This window comes from Panulirus ornatus, chromosome 4, assembly GCF_036320965.1.
Source record: "Panulirus ornatus isolate Po-2019 chromosome 4, ASM3632096v1, whole genome shotgun sequence".
NCBI lineage: Eukaryota > Metazoa > Arthropoda > Malacostraca > Decapoda > Palinuridae > Panulirus > Panulirus ornatus.
Window position 1 is genome coordinate 65,264,012 of NC_092227.1, and position 17,390 is coordinate 65,281,401.

The 17,390-nt window shown below is 43.3% G+C and overlaps 1 protein-coding gene across 2 annotated transcripts in view; it reads right to left on the minus strand.

Moving 5' to 3' along the window:
• Dus1 (Dihydrouridine synthase 1) overlaps positions 1-17,390 on the minus strand; it is a 581,018-nt gene that overhangs the window by 454,607 nt on the left and 109,021 nt on the right. The gene's annotated exons all lie outside the window — the stretch shown is intronic.

Sequence of the window (17,390 nt, forward strand, 5' to 3'; positions counted from 1 at the left end):
TTAGGTTAGGTTAGGTTAGGTTAGGTTAGGTTAGGTTAGGTTAGGTTAGGTTAGGTTAGGTTAGGTAGGTTAGGTTAGGTTAGGTTAGGTTAGGTAGGTTAGGTTAGGTTAGGTTAGGTTAGGTTAGGTTAGGTTAGGTAGGTTAGGTTAGGTTAGGTTAGGTTAGGTTAGGTTAGGTTAGGTTAGGTAGGTTAGGTTAGGTTAGGTTAGGTTAGGTTAGGTTAGGTTAGGTTAGGTTAGGTTAGGTTAGGTTAGGTTAGGTTAGGTTAGGTCAGGTTAGGTTAGGTTAGGTTAGGTTAGGTTAGGTTAGGTTAGGTTAGGTTAGGTTAGGTTAGGTTAGGTTAGGTTAGGTTAGGTTAGGTTAGGTTAGGTTAGGTTAGGTTAGGTTAGGTTAGGTTAGGTTAGGTTAGGTTAGGTTAGGTTAGGTTAGGTTAGGTTAGGTTAGGTTAGGTTAGGTAGGTTAGGTTAGGTAGGTTAGGTTAGGTTAGGTTAGGTTAGGTTAGGTTAGGTTAGGTTAGGTTAGGTTAGGTTAGGTTAGGTTAGGTTAGGTTAGGTTAGGTTAGGTTAGGTTAGGTTAGGTTAGGTTAGGTTAGGTTAGGTTAGGTTAGGTTAGGTAGGTAGGTTAGGTTAGGTTAGGTTAGGTTAGGTTAGGTTAGGTTAGGTTAGGTTAGGTTAGGTTAGGTTAGGTTAGGTTAGGTTAGGTCAGGTTAGGTTAGGTTAGGTTAGGTTAGGTTAGGTTAGGTTAGGTTAGGTTAGGTTAGGTTAGGTTAGGTTAGGTTAGGTTAGGTTAGGTTAGGTTAGGTTAGGTTAGGTTAGGTTAGGTTAGGTTAGGTAGGTTAGGTTAGGTTAGGTTAGGTTAGGTTAGGTTAGGTTAGGTTAGGTTAGGTTAGGTTAGGTTAGGTTAGGTTAGGTTAGGTTAGGTTAGGTTAGGTTAGGTTAGGTTAGGTTAGGTTAGGTTAGGTTAGGTTAGGTTAGGTTAGGTTAGGTTAGGTTAGGTTAGGTTAGGTTAGGTTAGGTTAGGTTAGGTTAGGTTAGGTTAGGTTAGGTTAGGTTAGGTTAGGTTAGGTTAGGTTAGGTTAGGTTAGGTTAGGTTAGGTTAGGTTAGGTTAGGTTAGGTTAGGTTAGGTTAGGTTAGGTCAGGTTAGGTTAGGTTAGGTTAGGTTAGGTTAGGTTAGGTTAGGTTAGGTTAGGTTAGGTTAGGTTAGGTTAGGTTAGGTTAGGTTAGGTTAGGTCAGGTTAGGTTAGGTTAGGTTAGGTTAGGTTAGGTTAGGTTAGGTTAGGTTAGGTTAGGTAGGTTAGGTTAGGTTAGGTTAGGTTAGGTTAGGTTAGGTTAGGTTAGGTTAGGTTAGGTTAGGTTAGGTTAGGTTAGGTTAGGTTAGGTTAGGTTAGGTCAGGTTAGGTTAGGTTAGGTTAGGTTAGGTTAGTTCAGGTTAGGTTAGGTTAGGTTAGGTTAGGTTAGGTTAGGTTAGGTTAGGTTAGGTTAGGTTAAGAAAGGTTAGGTTAGGTTAGGTTAGGTCAGGTTAGGTTAGGTTAGGTTAGGTTAGGTTAGGTTAGGTTAGGTTAGGTTAGGTTAGGTTAGGTTAGGTTAGGTTAGGTTAGGTTAGGTTAGGTTAGGTTAGGTTAGGTTAGGTTAGGTTAGGTTAGGTTAGGTTAGGTAAGTTAGGTTAGGTTAGGTTAGGTTAGGTTAGGTTAGGTTAGGTTAGGTCTAGGTTAGGTTAGGTTAGGTTAGGTTAGGTTAGGTTAGGTTAGGTTAGGTTAGGTTAGGTTAGGTTAGGTAGGTTAGGTTAGGTGTAGGTTAGGTTAGGTTAGGTTAGGTTAGGTTAGGTTAGGTTAGGTTAGGTTAGGTTAGGTTAGGTTAGGTTAGGTTAGGTTAGGTTAGGTTAGGTTAGGTTAGGTTAGGTTAGGTTAGGTTAGGTTAGGTTAGGTTAGGTTAGGTTAGGTTAGGTCAGGTTAGGTTAGGTTAGGTTAGGTTAGGTTAGGTTAGGTTAGGGTAGGGTAGGTTAGGTCAGGTTAGGTTAGGTTAGGTTAGGTCAGGTTAGGTTAGGTTAGGTCAGGTTAGGTTAGGTTAGGTTAGGTTAGGTCAGGTTAGGTTAGGTTAGGTCAGGTTAGGTCAGGTTAGGTTAGGTTAGGTTAGGTCAGGTTAGGTTAGGTTAGGTTAGGTTAGGTCAGGTTAGGTTAGGTTAGGTTAGGGTAGGTTAGGTTAGGTTAGGTTAGGTTAGGTTAGGTTAGGGTAGGTTAGGTTAGGCTAGGTTAGGTTAGGTTAGGTTAGGGTAGGTTAGGTTAGGTTAGGGTAGGTTAGGTTAGGTTAGGTTAGGTTAGGTTAGGGTAGGTTAGGTTAGGTTAGGTTAGGTTAGGTTAGGTTAGGTTAGGGTAGGTTAGGTTAGGTTAGGTTAGGTCAGGTTAGGTTAGGTTAGGTTAGGGTAGGTTAGGTTAGGTTAGGTTAGGTTAGGTTAGGTTAGGTTAGGCTGAAAGTTATGACAACACAGGATTGAGTGTCAGGTTCAGAGTGAGCACCGTGGGCTTCAGCACTGTGAACACGAAACCATCGAGACAGACACTCGCTCTGGTCTCGGTGAACAGTGTGAAGCATTATGAGACACCGAATGATTCTCAATGACACAGCGAGTGAACGGATTAACCTTGCCGCGCATTTGATAGTACTTTAAGGGTGAGTTTCGAACGCGGTCACTTTCTCGAATCCGCGCTTTTGATATACGCCCCGATGAACTTACCAAGTTTGCATCAAAGCCAACAAAAAATCTTTTCTTCATGCCAGGGATCGTAATCGGTAAGCGGAGCGCGGGGTGCATGCGCTTTGATGAGCTTAGGAATGCAGCGCTTGGTTCCACCTCCAAACCTGAGGTGATGGACGATGAAAAGAATTCCTCAGCGAGTGTGCTCGACATGCAAAGTGATGCACTGTAATGAATGCCCCGAAAGTCATCGCCGAGATGCGAGATTCGTCTTTATTGATCAACAATTCACGTTGGTTAAACTGAGAAACACACTCACACCCACATACAACACACACACACACACACACACACACACACACACACACACATATATATATATATATATATATATATATATATATATATATATATATATATATATATATATATATATATATATATATTCCTCCAGATCCATAAATGCTACATACAAATCCATTTGCTTTTCTAAGTATTTCTCACATACATTCTTCAAAGCAAACACCTGATCCACACATCCTCTACCACTTCTGAAACCGCACTGCTCTTCCCCAATCTGATGCTCTGTACATGCCTTCACCCTCTCAATCAATACCCTCCCATATAATTTACCAGGAATACTCAACAAACTTATACCTCTGTAATTTGAGCACTCACTCTTATCCCCTTTGCCTTTGTACAATGGCACTATGCACGCATTCCGCCAATCCTCAGGCACCTCACCATGAGTCATACATACATTAAATAACCTTACCAACCAGTCAACAATACAGTCACCCCCTTTCTTAATAAATTCCACTGCAATACCATCCAAACCTGCTGCCTTGCCGGCTTTCATCTTCCGCAAAGCTTTTACTACCTCTTCTCTGTTTACCAAATCATTTTCCCTAACCCTCTCACTTTGCACACCACCTCGACCAAAACACCCTATATCTGCCACTCTGTCATCAGACACATTCAACAAACCTTCAAAATACTCATTCCATCTCCTTCTCACATCACCGCTACTTGTTATCACCTCCCCATTTACGCCCTTCACTGAAGTTCCCATTTGCTCCCTTGTCTTACGCACCCTATTTACCTCCTTCCAGAACATCTTTTTATTCTCCCTAAAATTTACTGATAGAGTTGATAGAGATGCTCTGTGGAAGGTATTAAGAATATATGGTGTGGGAGGCAAGTTGTTAGAAGCAGTGAAAAGTTTTTATCGAGGATGTAAGGCATGTGTACGTGTAGGAAGAGAGGAAAGTGATTGGTTCTCAGTGAATGTAGGTTTGCGGCAGGGGTGTGTGATGTCTCCATGGTTGTTTAATTTGTTTATGGATGGGGTTGTAAGGGAGGTAAATGCAAGAGTCCTGGAAAGAGGGGCAAGTATGAAGTCTGTTGGGGATGAGAGAGCTTGGGAAGTGAGTCAGTTGTTGTTCGCTGATGATACAGCGCTGGTGGCTGATTCATGTGAGAAACTGCAGAAGCTGGTGACTGAGTTTGGTAAAGTGTGTGGAAGAAGAAAGTTGAGAGTAAATGTGAATAAGAGCAAGGTTATTAGGTACAGTAGGGGTGAGGGTCAAGTCAATTGGGAGGTGAGTTTGAATGGAGAAAAACTGGAGGAAGTGAAGTGTTTTAGATATCTGGGAGTGGATCTGTCAGCGGATGGAACCATGGAAGCGGAAGTGGATCATAGGGTGGGGGAGGGGGCGAAAATTTTGGGAGCCTTGAAAAATGTGTGGAAGTCGAGAACATTATCTCGGAAAGCAAAAATGGGTATGTTTGAGGGAATAGTGGTTCCAACAATGTTGTATGGTTGCGAGGCGTGGGCTATGGATAGAGATGTGCGCAGGAGGATGGATGTGCTGGAAATGAGATGTTTGAGGACAATGTGTGGTGTGAGGTGGTTTGATCGAGTAAGTAACGTAAGGGTAAGAGAGATGTGTGGAAATAAAAAGAGCGTGGTTGAGAGAGCAGAAGAGGGTGTTTTGAAATGGTTTGGGCACATGGAGAGAATGAGTGAGGAGAGATTGACCAAGAGGATATATGTGTCGGAGGTGGAGGGAACGAGGAGAAGAGGGAGACCAAATTGGAGGTGGAAAGATGGAGTGAAAAAGATTTTGTGTGATCGGGGCCTGAACATGCAGGAGGGTGAAAGGAGGGCAAGAAATAGAGTGAATTGGAGTCATGTGGTATACAGGGGTTGACGTGCTGTCAGTGGATTGAAGCAAGGCATGTGAAGCGTCTGGGGTAAACCATGGAAAGCTGTGTAGGTATGTATATTTGCGTGTGTGGACGTGTGTATGTACATGTGTATGGGGGGGGGGGGGTTGGGCCATTTCTTTCGTCTGTTTCCTTGCGCTACCTCGCAAACGCGGGAGACAGCGACAAAGTATAAAAAAAAAAAAAAAAAAAAAAAAAAAAAAAAAAAAAAAAATATATTCCTATGAGTCCACGAGGAAAATGAAAAACGATAAGTTCTCAAGTGCACTTTCGTGTAAAAATCACATCATCAGGAGAGACATAAGAGAGAAATATAACAGTTTACCAAAAGGTGTTGTATATAAACTGACTTTTATTTCTCTCTTGTATCTCCCCTGATGATGTGATTACTACACGAAAGTGCACTTGGGAACTTAACGTGTTTCATTTTCCTCGTGGACTCATAGGAATATACTTGATCACGCGCAAAATTGTAATCCTTTCCAATATATATATATATATATATATATATATATATATATATATATATATATATATATATATATATATATATATATATATAATCCCTGGGATAGGGTAGAAAGAATATTGCCCACGTATTCCTGAGTTTCGTAGGAGACGAAGAGGGGTGGGAGCGGGTGGCTGGAAATCCTCATTTCCTCTATTACTTTCCATTAAGAGGAACAAAGCAAGGAGCCAAGTGAGTAATTTTCCCTCTAAGTCTGTCATCTGTCCTAGGCGATATCTCGTTCAAAAGGGAAATGGCGAGCATGTATGTCTATATGTATGTAAGTATGTGTATGTATGTAAGTATGTGTATGTATGTATGTAAGTATGTATGTTTGTATGTATGTATGTATGTATGTATGTATGTATGTATGTATGTATGTATGTATTATGTATGTAAAACTACAAGAAAACGGAACATACGTTGTTAAGCGCTTTTCAATAATTACAACGTCAGGACTGAGGACAGATAGAGAGAACCACAGTATAATATACCAGCCGCCACTGGCCGGGGCCAGCAAATGAATTAAGAAAAAGGTGAAGGGATTAAGGGCACAGGTCACCCTCAACGAGCTCACCTCCATCAAGTTACAAACTCAGGTCAACCTACGTCCTGGGAAACATCTTTTCTTTTCTTTCAAACTATTCGCCATTTCCCGCATTAGCGAGGTAGCGTTAAGAACAGAGGACTGGGCCTTTGAGGGAATACCATCACCTGGCCCAATTCTCTGTTCCTTCTTTTGAAAAAAAAAAAATATCAACAGTCTTTTTTTCATTACAAAGTTATGCAATTTATATGAGCCAACATTTCAATACATATCATCACCTCTACCATGTTTGATAAGAGACGATTCAACAATAACTTTATCCATTACTGAGTTATTGTATAACCTCATCATTGCCCCAGTCTCTCTCATGACAACTATTGCTTTAGTTTGTTGCCCATACCTAACACGAGTCTTATACTGTTTATCCCTGACTTCACCAATTTGACCAAAGCAGAACTGATCAGACACTTTTTGGAGGGATATTGTACACACAACCTTCCTGAAAAGTTATATAATTGCTGGTAAGACTTTCCCTGACCGTATCATCATTGCTCAAGACTACATTAATATCTGAAGTTCTTAACAAAACGGGAACATTACGCAAGTTCTCACAATAGGGTAATACCAACAAGTTTTTCTTCATAAATAATTCTTTAGGTAGAACAGCGTAAAAAAAAAAAAAAAAAGAATGCGCTTAAGATTACGAGCTGAACCAGGTAAATGTTTGGAAGACTGTTAATTTATAACGAATGTCAAACATAACGCAGAGTTCGTCATCAATGGATCCTGAACTACATCATCTGCCAAATGCTCAAAGGAACATTAATAAAAACACAGACCGTCTAACTTCATGGTGATGAACGGGGTAACAGCAATTATATGAGCAGACATTTGTGTGGTTTTACGATACATGCATGTGGCTTTACTTACATCTTAGTACTCTCGCTACTTGTGTACTTTTTGCACACACACACACACACACACACACATATATATATATATATATATATATATATATATATATATATATATATATATATATATATATATATATATATATCTTTTCTAAACTTGTTTGCCGTTTCCCGCGTTGGCGACGTAGCGCCAACCAAAGACAAAGAGACGGACGGCCTCGTTCGCTCACATCCACTCTGTCACTGTCATGTATAATGCATCGAAACCAAGAGCCCTCTTAACCACAATCAGGTCTATCCTTGTGAGCGAGTAGTTGCCTCGTGGGAGGCTGTGCCATCGTTAAGGGCCTTCTCTCACTTCAAAGCCTCGAACCCGCTGGAACCCCTCAAAAATTAATAATAACAATAACAATAATAATAATAACATATATACATATATATATATATATATATATATATATATATATATATATATATATATATAGAGAGAGAGAGAGAGAGAGAGAGAGAGAGAGAGAGAGAGAGAGAGAGAGAGAGAGAGAGAGAGAGAGAGAGAGAGAGAGAGGCATGATTCACTGGCCTACATACCAGACTGTGAAGCAACACTCATATTTACCCATACACCACACCATAAAGAGAGGCTCATCCATCCTGTACTGTCACCATAAGGCAAACCTAACCCACGCACCATATGGTGAGGCATGTCTCATTCATCCCTCCAGTACACTCCTCAGCGACAAGGCCCAAAGACACACCCTTACGCGCAACTAGGACAAGTCGAGCTCTCGCACACATCACCATGAGACGAGCGAAAGATTCCTCTCAAGTTTCCCCTCGCTCACAACACACTTTGAGGCAAGAGGCTCACATACCACACTTCAAGGCTCGTAGGCTTTCCCCTAGCATACCACTAGTGTGGGGTGGGGATTCCATATCAACACGTCGCACGGTGCGAAAAGGGCTTGCTAACACCATGGACCACAAAAAGAGTTACGACCCTCGCCCAAACAGAATTCTGCGAGGCTAAACTCATTCGCTCATAAACCCTGTTGTGAGGCCACCTCAATCACCAAACTGTAATGTCTGAGACACTCATACAGCACACTGTCAAGACGTTACTCACTCCCTCGCGCACAACTCTATGAAGCATGCTTCACTCACTCACCCACTCATACTTCGAGGCATGGTTCACTCATTATGACGAACCCAACCCACCAAACTGTGACGAAGGAGTCATTCATCCATGCTTGGCACAGTCAGAGATGGCCTGACTACCTGACACAGAGATTGAGAGTCAAAGACCATCTCCTCAACCCATACCAAGTCCAAATTCAAGAGACGATCACGAAACAGACTGAGAGCCGGGAACAACCAACTCCACACACAGCAGAGAGAGAGAGAGAGAGAGAGAGAGAGAGAGAGAGAGAGAGAGAGAGAGAGAGAGAGAGAGAGAGAGAGAGAGAGAGAGAGAGAGAGAGAGAGAGAGAACCGTTGGTTGTGAGCCAGACTGAGAACCAAGAGCCACCTACGTACACCATACAGAAGATTGCAAGAGTTGGTCATGCACTCTAGACTGTGGGGCAAGGCAAGCTCACCCACACACGCGCACACCACACTTAAAAGCCTCCTCCTCACAGCGTATCACAATGCAAGACTTGCCTCCGAGCCACACTGTGAGGCATGAATCACTCAGCCATTGGACAGTAATGTGTGGCAGGGATTATTTACCAACACAGACCACTGTAAGGCAAGATTGCCTCACATATCACACGATGAGGCAAGACTCGTTTAGTTATAAAACTACGCCGCCAGCCAATGCTCACTCATATTACTCATAGCAGGCAAAACTCTAACACATGAGGATGTATATATGTGATATTACTCATACACATTATTACTCATGGCAGACAAAACGTGTACTAATGAGGACATACACCTGGTGCAGTCTTCTGGATCTCCATCCCCACAACCCGAGCTGGGCCTAGATTGATATATATATATATATATATATATATATATATATATATATATATATATATATATATATATATATATATATATATATTTTTTTTTTTTTTTTTTTTTTTTTTTTTTCCCAAAAGAAGGAACAGAGAATTGGGCCAGGTGAGGGTAGTCCCTCAAAGGCCCAGTCCTCCGTTCTTAACGCTACCTCGCTAATGCGGGAAATGGCGAATAGTTTGAAAGAAAGAAAAAAGATATATATATATATATATATATATATATATATATATATATATATATATATATATATATATATATATATCATAGTGACCAACAAGGAATAGGCAAAACATGCCCCAATCATGGCCATCCGGGGTGAAAGCAATATAAGGTCCTGTCCCGACTTAAAGACAGAAAAGTTATAGGAAGAGGGAAAGATGAAAGACCACAGAGAACTCCACATCTTTGCTGTTCGAGGGAGGGAAGAAGATATCATAACGGCCAATCCTCGTCCCACTGTTCTCCACACGGAAACTATATATTACGGTCGGGCTTGCTGGAGAAAAGATAAATGGGCCTCCAGTTCCCGAAGTGACGGCAGAGCTAACTTTCATAGAGAAAAAACCAATATAGATCGGGGAAAAACACACCAAAGACATCCATACTCGAGCTGTGGACGAGAGGAGGTGGTCATCCAGTAGGTCAATCCTCGAGTTAGATACATACAGAGTGTCCGTGTGGGAGGGAGGTAGGAGCCTGTCGGGCGCTGCGTGACCTGACCAGGAGGAGGAGGAGGTACGCATGCGACCAACTCGAGAGAGGAGAGCCGCTGCGGCGAGGAGAGTGAGGCACGAGATGCTGAGTCACGGGAAGAAGATAAGGGGAGTTCATGTTGATCTCACAACGTCAAGAAAGAAGATAAACATGAGCCCCTTAGATATGTGGCTAGCACTCACATACATGGTCTCGTCCACCCTCTGTACAACTAGAGGAGCAGCTCTGAACATGTATATCAATGAACTGGACAAAATAACATCGTATAATCAGACCACAAATACGCTGACGGGACTCAGCAGGGCATGCCTCCACCTCCTACAAATCCGCTCCATCCTCTTCAGCTCGATTTCCGTCTCGTGCCGTCACAACTCCCTCTTTAAATTCAGACTTGGGAAGGATTTCCCAGCGAGGTACAAGCAACCCGGTTACGTGGAAGGTCTGCGAAACCAAATTTCTGCCCATATCTCAAACTTAAAACCCCCTTACAACCTACACATTCCTTACGTTGGATCTGCAATCACACCACTCAATATGATAAAAACATTCATATCATAATTACCAAAGAACCATTTCAAAGAGTCCTGGTGATACGCAAGACTTTTTCAAGGTTGCTAGCAGCCCAAGGCTGCGCTACCTCCAACAGCAGGGGAACGCAGACTCCTTCCGTGATCATTTTTTTGAGGAGACTACACTCCAGTAATACAGCCATGCCAAACTTGACTTATCACTTGCGGCGTAATCTCTTGCAGGCGAAGTCCGGTAACACACACACACACACACACACGTAGCGTGGACATCTATGTTTGCAGATGACATCTCGCATGTCATGAAGAAAATGAAGATCGAGGAGGACTGTATTCAGTTACGAAGGAGCCTAAACAAATTCCACAGAAGATGTGATACATGGCTGATGAAACTGATCCTATGTCAATGTTGTAAAGCAATGAGGATTTGCTCACGGTGAAAAATATGCCACAACATGAATATCATCTAACAGGATACATGCTGCAGGAACCTGTACCTGAGAAAGACTTGGGAATGAGCATCGTCCCTAACCTACCTGTCGCCAGAATCGCACATTAATAGCAAAGATGGCAAAGCGTTTACTGGCAAATATTACATCATCATTCAGGCATACGGATGTGGAAACATTCAGCAAGCTGTTCATAACCTACTACATTAAGCAAAAATTAGACTATGCCTCTTAAGTCTGATTACCGCATCTAAAGAAGCAGAAAGAACTAAGATCCAGAGGAGGGCAACAAAGAGAGCTGATTTACAGGGAAAGGATGTAGGCCTTCACATTTGCCCACATCTAGTAGGAAAGACATGGGTGTCAACTTGCCTACATCTAGTGGGAAAGACATGGGTGTCAATTTGCCTACATCTAGTGGGAAAGACATGGGTGTCAACTTGCCTACATCTAGTGGGAAAGACATGGGTGTCAATTTGCCCACATCTAGTGGGAAAGACATGGGTGTCAATTTGCCCACATCTAGTGGGAAAGACATGGGTGTCAATTTGCCCACATCTAGTGGGAAAGACATGGGTGTCAATTTTCAAGACAGCAGAGGGTGTTCTGATGGACTCTGTGGCAAGGAATGACAATCAGTCACAATCATCATGTAAACAGAATACAACTTCTTCGACAAATCAAGAAATTCACTACGAGATGCTCGAGGAAGGTGCCTAGCTTCACCAAAACTACGTTCAGCACAGTGTGCAAACGAGAGTACCTTTCAAATCCTCCAGTTTCTCCCTACCCCACGAGATCTGGCTACCTTCACGAAAACAAATTCGCCTGATGAACTTGTCGCTAAAGAGTTCTCCGATGACAGATAAAGATGGAGTAACATGATGGACATCGCCAGCCAGGAGAGTGAAGAGCGACATGGGGAAGGTCGTTGGAGGTGTCTAGGCTTTTCAGTATAACGCTCCTTCGCATTCCACACAGATGACGAAATGCCAATACTAGGGCATGTGGCATTCAAATTCTACTGCACCCTCCCTCCCTCCTTCGTTAGAGAACTGGCTCCCTTGTTCTCTCCGCTGGTATTCAAACCCTCGAAAAAAGGATTTTTGATCGTAATGAAGCAGTGATTGCTGCCCAAGAGAAGTTCCTGCTGGCTATTACGTACAGACGATGGTTCCATTGTGGGACTGCAATGCCGGGGATACGGAATTACGTCCACTGTTGTGAATAGAGGACCAAGGAGGAAAAAATAAACTCTTTTACCCGTTTTCTTTGATCACTCACCCTAGGTCAGGTTAGAGAATCAGGGAACAACCCATGTAATTACATACGTCATTAACTACTCGTTATACAGGTATCACCCAGTCTCATCCGGCTACCCCCACAAGCAGTCCCACCCGCTCCATGTTACCATTTTTTCACTTATAAAGTTAATGTGATTTATAAACACCAATATTCTGATTTATATTACTATCTCCACTATGTGTGATAAGAGACGATACAATGACATCTTTATCCATCACTGAGTCATTGTATGTAATAATCTCAACACTGATCTAGTCAATCTAATGTCCAAAGTGGACATCAAATTGACTGGAGCAGTGTTGAGGTTAGCTCATACAATAACTCAATAATGGATTGAAATACTGTTGAATCTTCTCTTAACAAACATAGAGAAATTAATATGATTCAAAATGTTGGTTTATGTAAATTAGATAACTTTATAAGTGAGAAAAGTGAGAAAAAAATGAAGATATGTTTCCCAGACGTGGGTTAACCTGAGTTACTTCACCGAGAGAGCACGTGAGATCATCGAAGGTGATCTGTGCCATAATACCTCCAACTGTTTCTTAATTCATCTGCTGGCCCGGCCTAGTGGCGGCTGGTATATCATTTTCTGGTTCTCCTTATTCAGTCCTGACGATGGAATTATAAGAAAGCGCTCGACACTTCTCGGTGTTGGCTGAAAGATTACGACATAAATTCATATATATATATATATATATATATATATATATATATATATATATATATATATATATATATATATATATATATATCATGTCTTTACTCTTAGGTAAATATGCACAGACACATACACACAGACACACATACACACACACCAGCCTGTCCCAAAGTACCCATTCATCAATCGGCCTCGAGGGGAGCATGAACGCTCCCAGGATTCGAACCCATGCTGGTCCAACTCCAGGCGCGCCTGTAGTGACTCATACATGGTCAGTAACGCTAGCCACTACACCACGGAGGCCCGTGTGTGTGTGTATGCGTGTGTGTGTGTGTGTGTATAAATTTTGAATACTTATAAATAGCAGCTACCATCATAAACCTCACTTCAAAGTCTAACAAATTCTCTTTCAAACAGCGGGTAAGGTTCACCTGCATCTGTGCACCTCCTCTTCCTCGTCCGTGGCCTGGGGTGGAGCAAGCCTTCACCAGCGAGACAGACAGACGGACACTCTCTTATGCCGGGAGGACGACGATGGAGAGCTTCCAGCCTCCCTCCCCGTCGGGTCCAGCCTGTCGATCCTTCCAGCTGAAGTCTTCCAGGCGCCTCCACCACACACACACACACACACACACACTCACACACACACACTCACACAGAGCAGCGGCAGCGGCAGCTCGGGGAGGGGTGGAGGAAGGTACCTTCCACGAGATGGCAATATTCCTAAGGTAGAGAAATTAAGAAAAAAAAAAAATAATGCCAAGCGCACACTCTGGCCACGACCAACACACACACACACACACACACACACACACACACACTAAAGGTTATCATTTCATAACCCCAACGACATAAATGACCCGCAACGACAAATCAAAACGGCGAGGGGGGAGCATACAAAGCTATTTTGCATATCGCGCCAGCGTTATCTCTCTCTCTCTCTCTCTCTCTCTCTCTCTCTCTCTCTCTCTCTCTCTCTCTCTCTCTCTCTCTCTCTCTCTCATTTTTAACGATGAAAAGAAGAAAAAAAAAAAGGGGGTAGCGAATTCACTGTACCCATCCAGTGGGACGGCGGCGCAAACAAAAAAAAAAGCATAATACAGAGTACACAAAAAAGGTCCAGCCAGGAACTGGGCCAGCATGATTGAATTATATAAAATGAATATACACAAAACTGATGAATATAGAATTTTCTAATGGTAAATGTAAATATTTGTGCTGGCGGTGCGGGCCTGGTGATGGGACACGAGTTATGGTCGTGTGTGTGTGTGTGTGTGTGTGTGTGTGTGTGTGTGTGTGTGTGTGTGTGTGTGAGGGGCGGGGGTGGTTAGGGAACATGAGTGACGGATGTGGTGACGGTGACGGACCATACTTGTGACGGTTCAGACGTAAGTAGGGGTGAGAGTGACGACGATCATGGCTGTGACGGGAACATGAGGCGTCACCCCGGGGGGGGTGAAGGTGACCGGGCATCAGTGATGGTGACGGAGAGAGATCACACAGAACATGAGGGACGGCGATGAAGGTGTTCAAACCCGGGCAGTGATGGGGAGAGATTTGGAAAATGATGGGAACACCGGTAGTACTGAACGAACATGAGGGACGATGGTGAAGGTGACGAAATATGAGAAATGGGGATGAGGCGGAAGTAACGAAACATACGCGACGGTATTGAAGGTGACGCCACACGAGGGGGGGAAGGTGAGGCAGGCGTAAGAACATGATGGCCACGAAACGAAAATGACAGCGATAATTAGGACGATATAGGTGGCACAGGAGTTAGGTCTAGGACGGCTAGGACAAGGGACAGGACCTGAGTGGGCGGTGACCATGCTAAGTGAATATGAAGGGCGACGATGACACGGAAAGTGACAGACGCCGGGTGAGGGTGATGGGACATGAGGAGCACCGCTATCAATTAATGGTATATTGACTTCAGCCAAAGGCTGGAAATACTGGTGGAAAATACACACAATAGAGATCGCCGACCTACAAAAAGCGAGAGGAGGTTAAACAGACAGTCTTTTTATCACAGACGCTGGGGTGTGAGTCTGTTAAACACTGACTGGGGCTGTTCCCGCAGCGGTGTCCGTGGGAGATCATGATGTGGCTGTGGTGGCGAACTGCAACTCGGGGACGAGGGATCTCTTGGTGGCAAGGGGTGACGGTGGCGAGAATAGTGCGGTGCAGTAGTCTGTACCCCCCCCTAAGCTGTCGGATGAGATTCCAGTGATGGTCGGAAGGGTGGGTGTGTTGAGCAGCTCTTGAAAGTTGTGAGTGAGCATGAGAGACGGTGGGAAGGTGAGGGGAACATGAAAAGCGGTAGTGGTGATGGAACATACGAGGCACAAGGTAAGAAGGTGAAGGAACATGAGTGCAGTGGTTGTGATGGAACATGAGCAACGATGACTTGGGTTTGGGGTAGTCCAAGCATGATAGTGAGGGTAAAGAAAGTGAGGGAAGTGGGAAGAAAACATAAATGCGGGAAAATAGTGAACAGTGCTAAAAGTGTAAAAGTGACTTAGACAAGTGAAAGTGATGAAGCACAAGGGACAGCGATGAAGATGATTTAAAATGATGGGCAAAGATTACAGCGACAGAAAGTGAAGAAGGTGAAAGAGTCGGCACATACAGGAAGCTGGAGAATAAATGCAAGTAGCCATGAAGGTGACTGAACAAGAAATCATGCTATAGGTGACCATCATGAAAGTGACAGATTATGAGGGATCTCGGTGTAATCTAAAAAAAAAAAAAAAAAGAGGAAAAGTGAATATGACCATAATATGTTGGGTCACCAGCTAACTAAACGTTTCTCCCTCACAAACAACCACAGAAAAAGGGAAACGGAATGATGAGTAGCGACTATGAGGGAACATGAGCGAATCTGATCACAAATATAACGATAGAATATGAGGGATTGCTCTCTTAGGTTCCAGAATATGAGGAGAGTATAGGGATAGAGACGGTATATGATGGAGTGGACCTGAGAACATGAGTGGCCTCTATCGCAGGCAAAGGAATATGACGGAAGCTGACAAAAGCAAAAGAAAAATGATGGTGAAAATGAAAGTACATTAAGGGGGAGATTGGAAGTGGCCGTGACGCACGTACGTATGATATCCGGGAACGTACAAGATGATTACAGAAAATAGAAAACGTGATGATGAACTGATAGAACATGAAATATAGTGGTAATCTTCCTCGGGAAAGTGACGTATCATCAGTGATGAAAATGAAGCGAGATCCTGATAATACGAGAAAATAAAGAGTAGTGGTAAATTTGAAGGGAACATGAGAGATAATGCTGAGGTGACGGAACGCAGGGAAAGTGACACATATGAGGAAATATGGGAATATGTGACATCTGTGAAATTATGATAATATGAAGACCGGATCATGAGGGATGGGAACGAAGGTGAGGCAAAATAATAGACTAAAGCGTAGGTGAAGGTAGCGACGGTGACCGAAAAAAGAAAATGACGGAACAGGAGTGAGGGTAAAAGAATATGAAGCACAAGTGGTGATAAAAAAAATTCCAGACATGAAGATGAAGCAGCGCGACAAGCAGTAATGAAAGTGACAAACGGTAAAGGTGACCGAAAATGGCGGGTAATAACGAAGGTGACAGAACAAGAAGGGCGTTGATGGCTAAAGAAAATGACGGGGGCAATATATAAACATGACTGCTAGTGATGACAAAATTGGGTCATGGATGTTACAATCCATGAGTGATGGTGACAGAAGGTGAGGGACAGGAGTGAAAAAGACAGTACACGAGAAATGGTAGTAATGGTAGTGAAAACGAAGAAAAAAATGGGAAACTCGTGAAAGTGCCCATGAAGGTGAAAGAAAAAAAGGACCGGTAGAAGAAAAATTAGAGGGTGAAGGTGATAATGAAAATGATGGAAAAGGATGGTAAGGGAAGCCACAGAAAAATGTCAACATGCTGAAAATGAATGTAGTGAAAGTGATCACGAGAACGACAAGAAAGATGATGAAAGTGAGAGAAGCGACAGTGAGAGATGGAATAGGAGCAACTGTGGTTGAAGTGAGTTAAAAGTGACACATCATGAGGAACGTTGATGAAAGTGACCATGAACTGTGAGGGAAAGTGAAATATTGAATGTGAACGTAAACACCCACGAGTGACAGGAGACAGTGACCATGACCATGAAGGAACACGAGGAATAATACTGAAGGTGTGAGAACATGAAGGACAGTAATGATGGTCGTCTTTCTGACCATGATGGAGGCATATTTCATGAAAGTGAACATGAAGACCACGAAACACGAAAGTGATAATGTCCTCGAGACAAGGCATTACAGCAATGAACCACAGGAGGAGCAAAGTCTACACAGCAGCACCCACCTGCACCCACTACACTGCCACCAGCACCCACCTGCACCCCCAACGACCAGCCATCCCTCAACCAGAGACGTAGCGAGCATGAACAACCCCCACAACCTGAGCAACAAGGCCAACAAACCGCCGACTTCGAAGCTCCGAATCTGTTCTGCTGAAGATTAACGGAGGGGGAACACTGTGACCCAACATATGCGCGTGAGCGTCCATCTCTGCATAATGATCCAGGTGAGGCTTCCCCCCCCCCCCCCACGGACACAAGGGGGGTACTCATGTAACAAGGAATAAAGGATTAAGCTACTTTATATCCTCCTAAATACTCGGGGTTTGATCGCACAAGACGATATTTTCAAAGACGTTAAGAGAAAACGGTACTCTAGCCTCAGAATTGCAGCCAACACTGCTTGATACATCCAGGACTCGCCGGTGAAATACAGTCTGAGTGTTCGTGGTCAGTG